This window comes from Rhinatrema bivittatum, chromosome 2 (genome assembly GCF_901001135.1).
Source record: "Rhinatrema bivittatum chromosome 2, aRhiBiv1.1, whole genome shotgun sequence".
NCBI classification, from domain to species: domain Eukaryota; kingdom Metazoa; phylum Chordata; class Amphibia; order Gymnophiona; family Rhinatrematidae; genus Rhinatrema; species Rhinatrema bivittatum.
In genome coordinates, this window is record NC_042616.1 from 83876915 (window position 1) to 83894529 (window position 17615).

The following is a 17615-nucleotide window of genomic DNA, read 5'->3' on the forward strand; positions in this document are numbered from 1 at the left end:
TAGTATTGATCGCCTTTAGAAAGACAAGACTGCAAGCTCTTGTATGCACAAGGAGCGCTGGGCTGGATCAGCCCGGCCTGGAAGACAGGAGCAAATTTTGGAGGATTACACTGATCACATCTGGCAGGGGCTGCACTGTGGCATCAGGCACTCGTCCAATAAGTGCATGTACAAGCGAAGCCCGCAGCCTCTGTCATTCAGAGCCTGTTGCACACACTCCTGTATCCATAACCCCTCCTGTAGTGCTCAGCTCACTTTCAGTTTAAAGCACTGTGAACTAATTTGGATGAAAGATGGTTTGGAATGTAAGTTCCAGCTGCATTCTGGCCCATGCTGCTTTAAAAAAAAAATTGTAATTAAAAAATGAAGAAAAAAAAAGGGGGCGGAGACCCTTGGGTTTTCTGGAAGGCCTCGTTTGGTTTTACGGTGGCTGCATTAATGGGAGGCAACTCTTCAGACGGGGGATGCTAACCTCAGCACAAGCTGCCTTTCCCTGGAGATAGTGAAGGTGTTTGCTCGCTGGGGGGGGGGGGTGGGGGTGCTCTTCCACCAGTGTTTCTGACCGGCCTTCTGCGTGAAAGCTGAGTTCTTGTGGTTTCAAAGGGTAGAGAGCGGTTGTGCCTTCCCTGTTTCTGAGTCTCGCCCACCAAGCGATGGATGTTCCTCAGGAGATCATAGAAACCATAGAAATGACGGCAGAAGAAGACCAAGAGGCCCATCCAGTCTGCCCAGCAAGCTTTCACGCTTATTTTCTCATGTTACTCCGACCGCTGAGTTCAGGGCCCTTATTGGTAGCTCTTTGATTCTAATTTCCTTCCAGCCCCCACCATTGATGCAGAGAGCGGTGCTGGAGCTGCATCTAAAGTGAAGTATATGGCTTAATGTTTGAGGGTAGCAACCGTGGTATCGAGCAAGTTACCCCCAATGTCTGTATACTCGTACTGCTCAGATCAATGCCTTGTTAGATGTCTGGATGTAAATCCTATTTCTTCCTTCATATCCTAAATTCTCTCTCTTGCCCCTCAGTTTCTTTTGTCATCCTCTGGGCTAGGATGGAGATCCTCCTGCTAATGCTTTTCTTAAAGACAGAGGGGGACCCGGTGCTTGAAAGCCAGCAGAGATGCTGTGTCTGGGCCCAGTCAGCTCTGTTCCTCGTGGGCCAGAAAGGGCTCTGGGTTTCAAGATAACCAAAATATTAAAGTACTCCTGCTGATAAAATGGAAATCACTGCATGTAAATTGTTTCATGAATATGCAATCCAGATAACCAGCTATTCTGATTGCAGCCCTCAGACTGGTTAGCCATTGCTTCTCTATCCACATCACCAGACGTGACTTGGTTTCTAAAAGGGGAGGGGTGATCATTTAAATCTTAATTGTAGCTACAGCATTCCAGAGTTATTGCTATTAAAAAAACAAACAGAAAAAAATTCAACTTCAGATAATTTTGGCACATGCAGTGAAAAGGTTTTGCATACAGCTTGAAGCTATAGGAGTTAATTGTGATTTTAAACACCCATACTTACGGTTTTATGAGTTGTAAAGGACTCCCCATCGTGCCAGACCCTGCATGGGACTTGGTCTGGCCATTACAATCTCTTGAAACACATCCTCTTCATTATAAACCTGTTCGTTTGACCCTCAACCCATTTATAATAAAGATTGACTCTTGTGTACTGTCATCTGAGCTAGCACAGGCATACCCACTCCTCCCCAAGATTATGAGGCAAATTGGTATAATTTTGCTTAAAGTTTCATATTCATCAATATATAAAAAAAAAAAGTCAATTCATGTAAACTATATTACAAATAAATTTTAACAAGTACAAAAATCTATTAGCAAGTAAAGACAAGTTACAAACCGTTCCAGCTGCGAAATGTCACTTTGGTTTGAAATGCAGTGCCGCCATCCTTTTTCTATTTTCTTGAGAAAATCCTTATGGTTTTTCCGCGCATGTGAGTGTATGTATATGAAGCTGCATTCAGCAGCCACAAACTTTATGCTGTTGCTTGCAATTGATGCTGTCTGTCATCCGTGAGACAGAAGCAGCTGCAGAAATCCATAATGCAGGCATCCAGGAGGACATCTCTCGCTCGCATCTGCCCTTTTACACTCCAAATAAATGTCACTGACAACATGCTTTGGGTTAACTGGGCCGCAGCTTTAATAGACCTGGAGGCCCGAGCCTCTGAATTAACATTACAACTTCAAACAGCAAACTCAACCAATCGTCCGCCACTCCTCCACATGGCTCGTCCCTCGGCCCCCGGCCCCCACCGCCTGCCAGCAAGGAGCCAGGCCAGGAGACTCCCGCCGCCTTCCAGCAAGGAGCCCGCAACTGACAACTACCCCAGTTGTCCGCCAATCTCAAATTGCCACATAATTCCATCTTATTAGATACCCCATACATAAGCTGTATCGGCTCAGGCCATCCGCACATCCGCCACTCCCCTCCAGCTGCGACGAACAAGAACAACAATTACAAGCCAACAACAGAAGGGCGGGTGGGAGGGAAAAAACGGCCGGCCAGCGCTCGGGGGGCAGTCGCGGCGAAGTGCGAGGCCGACGACGCGCTGCCCCGAGACTCCGCCTACCCCTCGGCTGTCCTCGTGCTCGCCTGCCAATCCCGGCAGGCCAACACGACAGCCGCTCATCTGCCTGCCAATCCCTGCACTGCGCTCGCAGGGGCAACTTTCCCCTGGCCGAGCCTCTCCCCTTCCTAACCTTAGCCTGACCTAACTGTCTGTCCCCCCCCCCCCCCTCACTCCCTTTCCGAGGCGCCCACCACGGGCCTGGGCCTGCTCCCAGAGCGTGCCCGGGCCCACATTATCCTGGCCAGCCGGACACGGAGTCCGGCTGGCCTCTCAAAACAGCAGTGGCTCTAAAAAAAACAAAAACAACAAAAGGTGCTGATGCTCCCATGCAGGGACTAGGGCCACCCTTGAGAGGTGACACCTCAGAGTGGCCCTTCCTCCTCCTCCTCCTCCTGCCACCAGCCACCAGCCACAGAGCCTATGAAGAGATAGCACTGCATGCAACACCTATTGGGAAAACAGAACAAGCCAGGCTGCTAAAGAGTCCTACACAGAAGCTACACTCTTAGCAGAATACCTCACCTTGCCCGCATATGCAGAACGTGGACAGATACGGAATAAGGGGCCACAACTTAAAAACAGAAATGTGCAGACAAAAACTGAACTGGAAATCCCAGACGTCAGACTCTGCACGCTGGTGAAAAAGAAACAATACGTTTCCTCCTGTACCATGCAAAATATAAAGATACCACAGGTACTGCACATTCCTATTCTCTAAGCTGACGTTTGATAGAAAAACATTTCTTTCTGTATTTTTGTTGTCTATACGTTTTGAGGTCCGTATGCAGTGCATTTGTCCAGCTAAGTCTGGTGCTTTGCCAGCCAGCCGGTAGCTGAATATGGACCTCTTTGGGCCCTGGCAGAACCCCCACTTTCAGAACCTAAAAGCACTCCAGTTTTCCCAGACTGGTACAGCTGCCAGAGCTAATCGCCACTGGTCTAATGAAGAAATCTGTTTAGCAGATCATGTACTATATCAAATGCACGTGTCCAAGAGCTAAGCAAAACCATCTTCCTCCTAGCAAGGGCTTCCTCACCCTGGTACTAGGGGATGGCAAATCAGGTGTCCACCCAGGGCCTCTCACCTCAGATGCCTCCAGAAGTTTGCAGCTGGGTGAAGATTTTGTGAGGAAGTGGTTTTACTTGCTGTTGAAGCTTTCAGGGTAACAACTTTCATTGCAGCTTCATGGGCAGGCGGGGTAAAGTGAAATTCACCCTGACCACAGGACCCAGACCTCCCACCCAAAAACAGCAGACAAAAGGTGAGTGCAGTTTCACTTCCACGACTTAATTGAAAGGTGTAAACGTGTAGGGAGAAAGTTCGGTCACGTGTGCGTCCATTTCCGACCCCTGCCCCTAAAGAGCCCCTCGTTTTCCCTGTTACCGGGTACACGTGACACTGCAGATGCGCGCATACACGCTTCTTATGTGCACTCATGCCTGTTCATGCGTGGAAACTTTATGAAACTTAAGAAAACGAAAACAGAGTTATCTTCTTTTCCTTATTCATTTTTCTACATTTCCTCTCTCCTTTGATTTCTTTGCTGCTTTCTTCTTCTCTTACCCATTCTGTTCTCTCAGACTTTCTTCCAGACGTTTTTGTGCTGCCTCTGCCCATTTACGTCTCTTTGCTGATTTCATTCCTGGATCTCATTTCTCTTGTTTTTTTCCTTCACTTTTGTTTCTCTTTATCCTGCCTCATGGGGTTTATCACTCTCTTCCTTTCTCTGCCTCCCCCTCTTCTTACATCCATGCCCCTTCCTCATGCTCACTTCCCGCTCCTCCTCACACGTACACACCTCACTCTCCTCCTCTCTCTCTCACACCGCTCACTTATTTCTCCCTCACAAATGCACCGCTCTGCCTTCCCTCATCTTTCTTTTCTACCTCTCCTTCCATCACCTCCTTCGTCCCTCCCTCCTCTCTCTCTTCCATCCTACCTCCTTCAATTCTCCCTCTTCTTCACGTCTCCCTTCTTTATCTTTGTTCTATCATTTCTGCCCTCTATCCTGTACTTTCCCCCTTCCTCTCACCTTCAACCCTTTCTACTCTCTCTTGCCCTTGCTTTCTTCTGACATCCCACTCTCTCCCACTCTTCCCACCTTTAACCCTTTTTCCCATCCCTCCCTTCATCACATTTTCCTCCAACTCTCCCTTCCTTCACTCCTCTCATTCCTCTCTCCCACCCTTCCCTCATCCCTTTTTCCCTTCAGCCTTCCTTTCCTCATCCAATGCAAAAAAAATATACAGCAGCAGTCCAGCACTAAAAACTGATTTAAAAGAAAAGAGATATGCAGCATTCACTGAGCGATTTCAGCCAAGGGAAGTCAGCAACATATGTTCTGCACCATAATCCATTCCTTCACTCTCCAGCAAGAATTCGTCCATTTTCGCTGTGCATAAGAGCTCCAGATATTAAAGAGAAGCTGGTTTATTTGAAACGCCTTGAGAGAAAAAAGAAACGGAGCTTCCAGAAAGACCCCCGAGATATTATAGGGGTGAGATTGGCTTATCAAACAGTTATCCACTGACTAGACAAAAGACAAGTTGTAAGGCACATGGCATTCTAAGAATTCGTAATTACCAAATGCATCAGGTGCATTTGCTTGTATTACATATTTTTCGGTTTGTCCCTGTGATTTTGAGCATATAAGGGTGCCCAATGAAAAGCTCGAGAATTGGTATTATGGAGCAGGATTGTCATGGAAACATCAACATTTTTTCATTTCCAGTCATTTTAAATATGAAACAGAGCAAAACAATAATATTTCATTTCATTTTGTGTGGGATTTTGTTTGTTTGTTTGTTTGTTTTAGTGCACATGCAGCATGGGTTATGTGGCTTTAGCATGTGCTCAAACTTTAGTTCATGCTAAAATAAAAAGAAATTAAAAAAAAACACCTAAATGAAATGAAACTGTTTGGACTGGAGACCCCTATTAATATAGAGCACACATGGGTGGTATCAAAAGGAAGAGCCCAACTTAATCAAGCAGCTGGAGGGGGAATTCATCAAACTTTGTTCCCTTTCCTGCTGAGCTCTCTTTCCTCTCGCTCCATTTTCCCCTTCAGGACCCCTTCAAGAAGAGTGACCACTAAACCTCGGGCGGTTTATTAAAGTGTGTTTTACTCCTCTTCAAAGAATTTCTTGAGAGGAAGTAGCGTCACTCGCTGGGATGGCTGCTTACAGGAGCATTTTTCAGCCTGGATCACCCCCGGGCACACCAAACAGGATTCTGCATCTACTGCCGACCCTGCTGCTCCTCTTCCTCCCTTAGCTCGAAAACAACTGCTTTCCTTTTGCATAGCTAAGACTCGCTGAAATGACCAAAGAGCGCCCTGCCGAGCTGCTTCCCTTCCTCATCCGCGGCGGGCCCTGCCTCCTTTCTCTCCCTCAGCAGCGGTTTCCTTTGGGTGCTGTGCGGCGACAACCCACAAACAGGCCGATTCCGTAAAGATCGCGGGAGTATGGGCGCTCCGCGTTGAGCGCCCGCGCTCTCAGTGCGCGCGATCCTATATTTGAACGAGGGGGTTGCGCTTAAAAGGAGGCGCTAGGGGTGATTACGCGCCCCTAACGCCTCCTTGGCCCAGGAGAAGTGGCTCTATCAGTGGGTTCAGGAAACCGACGCTCAGTTTTACGAGAGTTGGTTTTTCCGAAACTGCTGACAGAGATCGGTTAGGAAAACGGACGCCGGCAAAATTGAGCATCTGTTCTCTTAACTGGACCAGCCGGCACATTTTTTTTTTTTTTTTTTTACATTTTTGGTTCCTCCGACTTAATATCGCTAGGATATTGTCAGAGGGTGTACGGAAAAGCAGTATTTTCTGCTTTTCTGTACATGTTTCCAGGTTGCTCATAAATTAACGCCTGGACAGGCATTAATATATGAGCATAAAATATGGGGATTGGCCGCACATTTTACTTTTTGAATCCCGGGTGACTGACTAATAGCCTATTCAGCGTGCATTTGCATGTGATGAGCGCCATTAGTTTTCAGGGGGTTTGGCTGCGTGTTTTCGAGGCGCTAAACCCCTTACAGCATAAGGGGGTAATAGGCGCCCCTCGAAAGCACACGGCCAAACCCGAGTCAAACAGTGCGGAAGGCCGAGCGCCCTTTGCAGAATCGGCCTGCAAAAGCTGCATGGGGCCGGGAGGAAACAGACGAAGAGCTCTTTCTCCATTTCTCTTGGTTGGGTTTGAAGTTCCTACCTCCTTCCCCTTCCCCCACCCCCGGAGTTTCCTCGGAGGATCACCTCCCGCCTGAGGGCTCCTTAACCTGCAAATGATTGCAAAACACTGGCTTAGAGCCTTAGCTAGGAGCGGACTGAGGCATTCCCCCCCCCCCCCCCCCCCCCAAATATCAGTCTGAATCGGGTTTGTGAGGTTTAACTGATACTTAGTCTGTTCTTTGTTTCAGATTGTTTCCCCCTCAGTCTTTCCTGCAGTTGGATAACCACCTCACTGCCAATACTTATCTGAACAGCTTTGGAACGAAAGCCTCCTTCAAGGTGAAACCTTTAAAATCCTGCAGCAGCTGGCTAGGGGGTTCCAAACTGAACATGCTCCCAGCTGTCCAGTGGTGGAGCCAGAACCGGTTTTTTTGGGTGGGCCCAAGGTTAACAAGAGTAGGCTGTGGGCATACAGGTCTGAACCCTACTTTTTGTACTCCAATGGATTCCTAAGCAGTTTGCAATAGCCCCTATGCATCATGAGTGAAACTTTTTAGAATACTTTAATTCTTATTTCAAGCACTTACCAAATTTAAAAATTCCCTTATTAATCTGTATTATTTTATTTTATATTTATTGCAATTTATAAATACACATGAATTTCACGTAAAAAGCAAAGAACGCATGAACAATAGATCCAATCAATCATGTCATAAAACAAATATCAATGTATGCTTTCATGTATCCTATTTCCAGGATAGGAATAATCATAAGAACGGGTGCAGAGCAAAACAACCCAACATGAAAAAAAACAAACTATATTCAAATTCTGGAGTCACCTAAGCGGGGGGGGAAGGCTCCCTCCACTGCTAAACATTTTCAAGTCGATTTTAAAAGACTCACGCATGCAAATACCGAGGGTTACACGCATGGCCGAGCGCATTTTAGAAAAGGCCCGGCCACGTGCGTTACTCCCGATACGCACAGAAGTACTGGGCCTGAAGAAAGGGGCTGGGACAGTGGGACAGTGCCTGTCCCGGGGAAGCGCACGCTGGCAGTCAGCCGGCGCGAGGAATTTACTTCTGCTCCGGAGGTGCAGTAAGTATAAAAAAAAAAAAAAATTGGGGATAGCTAGGGTAGGTTTAGGGGTCAGTGAGGAGAGGGGAAGAGGGAGGAAGGATAGGGTCAGGGTTAGGGAAGTTTCCTCCCAGTCCATTCTTTTATTGGAGTGGACTGGGAGGGAACTGGGCAAAGGCCCAATTGAGTCACCATGCAATTCTTTTAAAATCTCCCATCTCCCCCCCGCCCCCAGGCGTGGAAGAGGCCATGCACCTACACATGCGCGCATGGACATTAAAATCCGGCGTGCATGTGCACGCGGGAATATGCACACGCCGACGCCCGCAAAAAAAAGGCACCTAGAACCTTGCCATACCATATCATAACAGCACTGACCCTCAGGACTCAAATAACAGCAACCTTATGAAAACAAGCAATGCAAATATTACACCAGGCCCTAGAACATTAATATACCACCTACTGGAATAACAGAACAAGCCAGACTGCTACAAATCCCTACAGAGACACCACATGGTAGCAGCAATACTGCACTTCAGTTACACACAGGCAGAACACAGACTGACCCTTACCTAATACAGAAATAAGGGACTACAATTTAGAAATAGAAACATGGAAATAAAACCAAAATAGAAAGCCTGAGAACCCAGACTCTGAACAGTGGAAGGCTAAAGATCTAAATACAAAATTATAAGAAATGCACATACCCAAAGATGGCTTATTCCAATTGCTAAAATCTTAAAATATTTTTTTCTTTTTTTGCCTTTGTTGTCTGATCTTTTTATTTTTCCAATCATTTGGTCCCAGTCTCTTTTTTCCACTTTCCCTTTGACAGACTTTTCATAATTCTTTCTTCAGGGTCACCTTTCTTTTTCTGTTTCTTCTCTCTCCCCTGTCTTCTTCCCTTCCTCTCTCTTACAAAGATACACACATACAAAGGCTCATGCTCTCTCTCAGACTCCCTTATACACACAAGCTCTCACTCTCACATGTACTACCACACACACACACACACACACACACACTCAAGCTCTCATTCTCACATATTCTACCAATCACACAAGCTCTCACTGACACACCCAGGCTTCCATTCTTTCATACACAAACACCCACACTCAGATTCCCATTCTTTCACACACAAACACAAACACCTACACTCAGACTCCCATTCTTTCACACACAAACACCCACACTCAGACTCCCATTCTTTCATACACAAGCACCCACACTCAGATTCCCATTCTTTCACACACAAACACAAACACCTACACTCAGACTCCCATTCTTTCACACACAAACACCCACACTCGATTCCCATTCTTTCACACTCAAACACCCACACTCAGATTCCCATTCTTTCACACACAAACACCCACACTCAGGCTCCCATTCTCATAAGCATGCATCGGGTCTCACCACCAAACCTCTTCTTCCGCCGCCAAGGGGATAAGCTCCTGCTGTGTCTTTACTCCAGCGGGCCTTCTTCTGTGGCAGCCTTGCTTCGGTGGGGTCTTCTTCAGCCACTGTGATGATGGAGTTGGCAGTGACCAGGCCTCATTTGATGTCGGGCAGCCCTGATTGGCTGGGTCTGATCCCAAAGTGGGTTGGTCATGGCCCATCCAGGCCCACCCATAGCTACACCACTATCTACTGAATAGTATCAGCTTCGTGATGTGCCTACTGGGTCCAGGTCATTCATCCACACATCCTCCATTTTTAGAATTACATCAGCAAGTTGTTATTTTTTTTAAAGGAGGTTTGTTTGATTCTCCTGCTTCGACTATAGTCATAAAACTTTCCTCTCCCCATCTGTCAAATCCTAAATCTATCACTTTCCACTGCAGCTGTTCCTTCTGCCTCCAAACATGCTATTGATCACACCGTCAAATACCCCTTACTGACCTCCCTACCTTCCTTGATAACTACTGTGCCATGTCCTTCCACCGCTTCAGATTCAGACTACTCAAACATGGCACTTACCTTTCTGTTCTTTCATCTGAAGCCATTCTCAATCCATCCCAATGTGGTTTTTTGCCCTCTGCATTTCCACAGAAAAATCTCTGGGCAAAGTCTCCAGTGACTTGTTAATGGCTCATCTTCTTTTTTTGTCACCATTGATCACCACCTGCTCCTTAATACTCTGTCCTCACTTGGATTTCAAGACCGCGTGTCCTGTCTTGATTATCCGTTTACCTCTCCCATCAGACTTTTAGTATGTCCTCTGCTGGATCCATATCTGCCATTATCCCACTATCAACAATCAGTGCACTTCAGTGCTCTGTCATGGGCCCTCTTCTCTTTTCCTTTCAAACCTCTCCCCTTGGTGCTCTGATCTCATCCATTGGTTTTCAGGTCCATCTTTACGCGGGCGCCATTTTGTTGTAAAGCTGTACAAAGATGCAGCCGTACAACAAAATGGGTCCGACCTGCCCTGAGACCAGTGCCATTTGAGTAGCACTGTGGTGCCGGTCTGAGGGATGGTAGCCGGCTAGCCGCCATTTTGAAGAGATGTCCGAGGGGCAGGAGCCGAGAAAGCATCTTTCACTAAATGGATCCAGATGGCAGAGGTAAATGGGGGCTGTGGCAGTCCCTGGCCTAGGCAACTGTTTCAGGGGGAGGGAAGAAGGGGCCCGGGGAGCACCCCCCCCCAATGTTGTTTTCTTTTTTTTTTTTTTAAATGTTTATTTATGTTCAACAACTGACCCATGCCAAAACAAACATTAAACAAACCGAAACCTGAAAATCCCCCGCAGAATGAAATTTTGAAATCTTCACACCCCAACTGTACATCACAAATTTCATCAGGAATCCAGTCCCAAATCTCAGCCTGCTGGTCTGACATTGCCACCTGGATATCCCCCTGTCACCTTAAATTTAACATGGCCATGACAAAACTCACTTCCCCCTTTCTCTAGTTTTGTGGATAACACCATCATCCTTCCAGTCTCCTCAGCCGGTAATCTTGGGGTCATTTTTGACTCCTCTTTCCTTCTCTACATGCAACTTAAAACACTGCTAAAATGTGTCATTTCTTTCAGGACAGCATCACCCAAACCCATTCCTTCCTTTCTGAACATACTAACAAACCTCTTATCCTCGCTTTCATAACCTTCTGCTTTAGACCGCTGCAGCCTGCTCTTCATAGGTCTCTCGCAGTGAATCATCTGCTCTTTCCACTACAATCTATTAACAATTCTACTGCATGACTTATCCTCCATCAGTGTCGCTGCACTCATATAAACCTCTTCTCGGGTCACTACATTAGTTCTTTAGCTGCTTCCACATACAGCTGAAGCTTCTCTTAATGACCCACAGTGCATTCACTCTTCTTCCTCATTACTTCTCCTCTGCTCTCTCTCTCCCTACATCCCTCCTTCATCCCCACTGCCAAAGCCCAGTGCTGCAGTTTCTACCTTTTTGCATCAAATGCTTGGGATAGACTTCCTGAGTTGGTGTGTCAAGCTCACTTTCTGGCCTTATTCAAATCCTGCCTAAATCGTCACCTTTTAGGGATATGCATTCATTTAAATCCACCCAAATATATCCAATATTTTTTAATTCATTCTGTTCAGTGCAGTCAAAGTATGCAGAAAGCCAAGCAATAATTTTTTCTTTTTTTTTCCCCACTTCAAGCCAGACAGAGTGCAGTCGGATGATGATTGGTCAGGGAAAATGCAGGACCAATCATGTTGAAGCACTGTTCCAGCTGGCCTATCCTATCTGCATGTCATGACTTCATCCTTTGTTTTAGGTGAAAGTGAAATTATAAGCATTCATATTTTTTTTTCAACCATTCCTCTGCTGAATCTCTGAAAATGAAGCAGATGTTCAGAGTTAAAGAAAAACTTTTAAAATATTAATTTAGATTTAGAGGAGAAAGCAAGGTGTGCTATTGTAGGGCTGTGCATTCATTTAAAACAACTTAGACAATATCAATGGCATTGTCTATGGTGTCAATAGGAAGTGGAGATGATGAGTGGTATACACTAGTGGTGAATAACCATATGAGGAGGTGGTATAGCGCTAAAGAGTTCACGGATCCTTGTGGTGAATTAATCAAGGAAAACTAAGTCTTGGATCAAGCGTTTTCACCTTTTATTCTTTATTTATTTTTATTTATTTAGGGGTTTCTTATATACCGAGGCACGTTTGCAAAACATCACCTCGGTTCACAATGTAACATAACTTAGCAACAGGCTTTACAATAATAACCTTAACAGGTAGGGGTTAACAAGGGCAGGAGATGATAATACGAGAAAAAAAAAAGAGAGATCTCTAGTGAGTAGAGGCTTTTACCTAGCAAGGACAGACATAGACAGTGGACCAGACACACGCGTACCCCCAGAAAACATGCCCCAAGCTCCCCCTGCAATTCTTAAACAGAGGTTTTGTCTATGGTGTTTCATGTTGTTTTCAATACAAAACAATGGAAAGAAACTTGATACTTTATGTTTTTCCTTCTATCATTTTTAGAATGAACTATTAAGAAATGTTTGACTTGTACACCTCTAGCTGTTACAGTCACTGCCATTGTGTTTTGTCTGTGGTTTGGAGAGATATAGCAGGAGTAAATGGGTTAGCGTTGTGCATACCATGACCCGTGTGAACCTCATTTATTAACTAGGACAGGCGTGGCCAACTCCAGTCCTCGAGAGCCACAAACAGGCCAGGTTTTCAGGATATCCACAATAAATATGCACAAGATAGATTTGTATGTAGATATATCTTGCTTTCTCTCCGTAAAATAGTCAGAGACAGTGGTTGTGTGACTCGAACTAAGGGGCAGATTTTAAAAAAGTATGCCTGAGCGTACTTTTGTTTGCGCGACCGGCGCAAAGAAGAGTATGCCGGATTTTAATAGATACGCGCGTAGCTGCGCATATCTTTTAAAATCCGGGGTCAGCGCGCGCAAGGCTGCGCAAAATCGGCAGCCTGCGCGTGCCGAGTCACGCAGCCTGCCTCCGTTCCCTCCGGCCTTGGAGGGAACTTTCCTTCCACCCCCCCCCCCCCCCCCCGCACCTTCCCCTCCTTTCCCCTACCTAACCCACCCCCCTAGCCCTATCTAACCCCCCTATCTTTGTTTGAAAAGTTACGCCTGCCCGAGGCAGGCGTAACTCGCGCACGCCAGTGGGCTGCTGGTGCACCATCACCCGACCTGGGGGCTGGTCCGGAGGCCTCGGCCACGCCCCCAGAATGCCCCCAGGCCAACACCACGCCCCAGGAATGCCCCTGAATGTCGTGCCGCCCCCGACACGCCCCCCTAGCAAAGCCCCCGGACGTATGCGCGTCCCGGGGCTTGCATGCGCCCCGAGCCTATTCAACATAGGCTTGGCGCCTGCAGGGGGAGCTTGGGGCATGTTTTCTGGGGGTACTCGTGTGTCTGGTCCACTGTCTATGTCTGTCCTTGCTAGGTAAAAGCCTCTACTCACTAGAGATCTCTCTTTTTTTTTTAAATAAATTCCGTCATGAAGAAGCAAACATGGCAATGGGAAAACATGAGGGAAAGGTGTTCCTCCAAATAGACCTGGGGTCAGCAGAAGTAGCAGTGGTGATAATGAGAGGCACAGGATCTGGAGACTATGCTGAGAACAAGAGAGATTTTTTTTTTTTTTTAAGAACTGGTAAACCAGCTAGAGATGAGAAGTTGGGTGATAAGCTGGAAAATCATCCCCCTGCTCCCATCTCCACTGCTGGTAATGGTGATGGGGCAGAGGAAGGCAGGCTCAGTGGAGAGTGCCAGCAGCAGCACCGCAGCAGTGAGGCTGAAGCAGGCACGGCACTCCATGTTTCATTCTGAGTCCAGTGACTGCGGCAGATTTTTGCAAAACAAGAACATAACATACCAACTTAGATAAATCAGGTGAGGAATGTGAAGAATTAGAGAAAAGGGATATTGAAAGTCTAATAGTCGAGGAGGGTTTGGAGAATGTAGTGACTAGGGCGATGATATCTGGTGCGCAGCTGCAGGTAGACAGCCATAAGCACAGAGGCAGCATCCCATGGCTAGGAGCATCCTGAAGGAGCAGCAAGTGGTCGAAAGTGTGAGAGATACCCCTGGGCCTTTCACATCCACGTTCACCCTGAACTTTCCAAGTAGCAGCACTAAAGGATCCAAAGAGGGGAGCCTTTCAGACATGACAGATCAGAAGGCACTTTAGAGTATTTTGTGTATTTATTTTTAAAATTTATGGACCGCACTATGGACACTTCTAGGCGATTTACAATTATGGAGAATCAGCATTTTGCAGAATGCATTCATTGTCCAAGGGCCAGCAGTAGAGGGAAGGTAGTGGGGCCATCTTTCGAAGAGTGATAGTGCAGTGTTACCCATCAGAATTGACTTCAGGGGGAGGCTGCTGGTATTCGTCTGGGGAGCTGCCGTCCACTCAAAGCAGCGAGAGCAGCAGGAAAGCCATAGCAAAAAGAGAAGTCCGCCTCCCAAGCTGACCTTCCGGCCCTTTCCGCCAGTGATATGAGGGGGCCAGCAGCGCCCAGCTCCATGTCAGGGACAAGCCACCACAGAGCAGGTTGGGTGGGGCAAGAGGCCGGCGGCAGCCTTCAAGGTACTAACGACATATTGCATCAATGAAATGATTGCCCTGGACGATGAGCCCCTGCAGCTGGTTGAGAACATGGGATTTAAGCAGGTACTGGGCCTCTTAGCCCCCAATTGCAAAGTGCCCTCCAGGACAACATCTAGTAGACAGGTGATTCCCCCCCACCGTGGACTCAGTGCTGTACCTGGATGAAGGAGCAGCAGGCGGCCAAGTAAAAAGGGGAGTAGCCTCCATTTCACCAGTGACATCTGGACCAGCCAGAATGCTATGAGCTCCCGCTTTCGGATGGCACACTGGTGAGAGTGTCAGGCAGCTGCTCCAGCACAGGTGGGCTGTGCTGCACACCCAAACGACGGGATCAGAACCAATCTTTGGTCCAAATCTTAGCAGCATAAGGAGAATGATGGAGGGCTAGTGGCTAGGCTAGGGACACACGACTTTGCCTTTTTTTCTTTTTTAATTAAATTACAGACAGTGGCAGGAACATGATTAGGGCAGTGGGTGATGGTGGCTGCCAGAAGATCTGACACTTTCACATTCTGACAGTATGGAAAGCCCTGGGGCTGTGGACCAGCTTTGTCCTGTGGGAACTGGTAGAGAGGTGTAGGAAATTAAAGCAGGGCATTTTAATCGGAGCGTGAAGGAGGGTGGACACAGCAGCATCAGGAGAAGCAGGAAGCAGTGGGGACGCCTCTGTGCAAGCTTATTCAGGACGTAGGCACCAGGTGGAATTCCACCTATTTGATGAGGCAGAGGTGAGTGGAGCAGCAGACATGCCTTCACGGCTCGTTGTCTGTGGATGCCAAGATTGGTGGGGCTCACCCCCAGGGGCATCAGGATTGCTTGCCCATGACGCTGCCGGTACAAGTCCTGAAGTCCTTCCAGGATGCCACAGAGGATCTGAGTTCAATAATGGCCCCCATTGGCAAGGTGATCCCCCATAAGCAATACCCTGGCGGGGAAGTTGCAGGGTTTCCGGCGGGAACAAGGACTGACACCAGAGGTGGCTTACATATTGGATTTTCAAGTCTACACATTCTTCTTTTCCAACAAAAATCTATCTGCAGAAAAAGCAGGTGCAAAGTCCACAGGTCATTTGTACCCATGAGCAGTCTCAAAGCGAAAGTATGTGTGCTCTTTTGAAAATTACCCCTATAATTTGCGAGGAGATACTATTATTGCACGCTCTTAGTAAACTCCTTCTGGTTCCCAATCCCACTATTCTAAACCTCAGTAAAGCAGGATACCCATGCACAGATTCTTATCAGAGTCCCTCCCACTATCCCGGTGTGTCACACCGACACGTCCAGCAAAAAATGGATTTAAATATTTTCCTATCAGTCAGCGTGTCACTGTGGCTCTGTGTAGGCCATGCAGCAAAACGAGTAACTCAAAGGGAATGCAAAGCACCAGACAACTTTACTGTCAGCAGACAAAAGGATGACAGTCATGATGTCAGATCCTGAGAGAAGCAGCATTAAGTCACGGATGTGTTTCCACTGGCCTGCAAAAGAATGTGCAAAATAAGAAAATAATTCTAAACGGTGCATTGAGCAGAGATGTAGCTTAATCTAAGCTTTTGCAGCCGACTGGAGGCTGCGAGAGCTTTTTTCTTCTTTAATGTTAGTGAAGAGTTTGGGGTGCCTTATGCTCCTCCTGTTTCTCCTGGTGTGTATTTCAGACAAGAATGCCTTGCTTGGATGCAGTCCAATAACTCTAATTATTTCTGGGTGGCCAGTTCCAGAGAACAAGAATTTCTGCTAAGAAAGATTTAATGTATTAGCTTCCTGGCGCCTCCTGAAAAGCAGTGACAGATCACAGTATGCGGCTTCCAGGTCTCTGCAGATTAATGATGTACAGCCATAAACAGTGGCTGTGTTGCTGGTCACATAGTCATGGGGAGATTGACATTTTTCCAGGAAAAAAAAAATGTATGGAAGAAAAAAAAAAGTGCGGGTGCTTGACATATAAAATGTTTACCTCTTGTGTCTCCAGATCAGATTCAGATAACTTTATTGGCATGACAATTTTACATGTTGCCAAAGTAATATGCACAATGATTAAAATAAAAGGGTTTGATAAAAAACAAAAAACAGTGTGAAGTGAATATTCAAAGCCATTTAGATGGATAACTTACAAAGTTATCCATCTATATGGCAAGGTTTTGAATACTGAGCCACTTATCTAGCTACATTTTAGCCAGATAAGTCATTATCTGCTTAAATATAGCCGGATAAAAACAAAAAGAGGCGTTCTGCAGTTGTTTCTGGGAGGTAATAAGTTATCTGGCTGTTTCAGCCAAATTTCAGTTCTATCCAGCTAAGGGGGTCATTTTCCGAGCGGATCGCACGCGATAAGGGACATTCCGCACGCGAAAAGTCCCTTATCACGTGCAATACCAAGATCGGGCGGGGTCGGGCCAGCATCAGCCCCGGAAGAGGAGGAGTCAGGGCGGCACCGGTGCTGACGCTGCAAAGACTCCGCCGACAGCGAAAGGTAGGCCGTGTTTTTGCTTCCAGTTTCGCGCCGAATAACTACACCTTTTATGGTGTAGTTATTTGGCGCGACGCCAAATAACTACACCCTCTGACTTAATATCATAGCGATATTTAGTCGGAGGCCCCCAAAAAAAACTTAATTAAAAAAAAAAATCTGCCCGTGGCCCGCAGGTTGGAAAACAGACACTCAACTTTGCTGGCGTCCATTTTCCGAACCCGTGGCTGTCTGACTGCGGCAGGAAGCAGGAGAAGGGCAGAGCAGCACAGTAGCAGCGGCAGTGACTGAAGGAGGAGCACACGCTCCCTCCCAGCAGGCTTCCAGTAGGGCTCTTGTACATCACGGAGGCCTCTAGTTCTCTGCAGCAGCCCCCATGGGGGGTGTGCGATTTTGTAGAAACATTTCTGTAGTAGGTCTGACACCCCCCCCCCCCCCCCTCCCACGCAGCACAGAAGACTCTGGTTCAAGTTTCCTACTCGGGGTGGGGGATCAGACCGGGAGATGATGTGTGTGAGCTCCAGGGAAAGAAGGAAGACAACCACTGCTGCAGGACCAGCATCTGCTGGCAAAGGAATGTTACTGAGTGGTCCATCCTCAGCCAGCAAGGGAACCCAATTTATAACAGGTCAGCCCTCTATGGGGGGAGGGATCTCTAAATAATTTCTAAATAATCAAAATCATATTCCTATGGAAGGACAGAGTAGTACCATCTGAATTAGGGA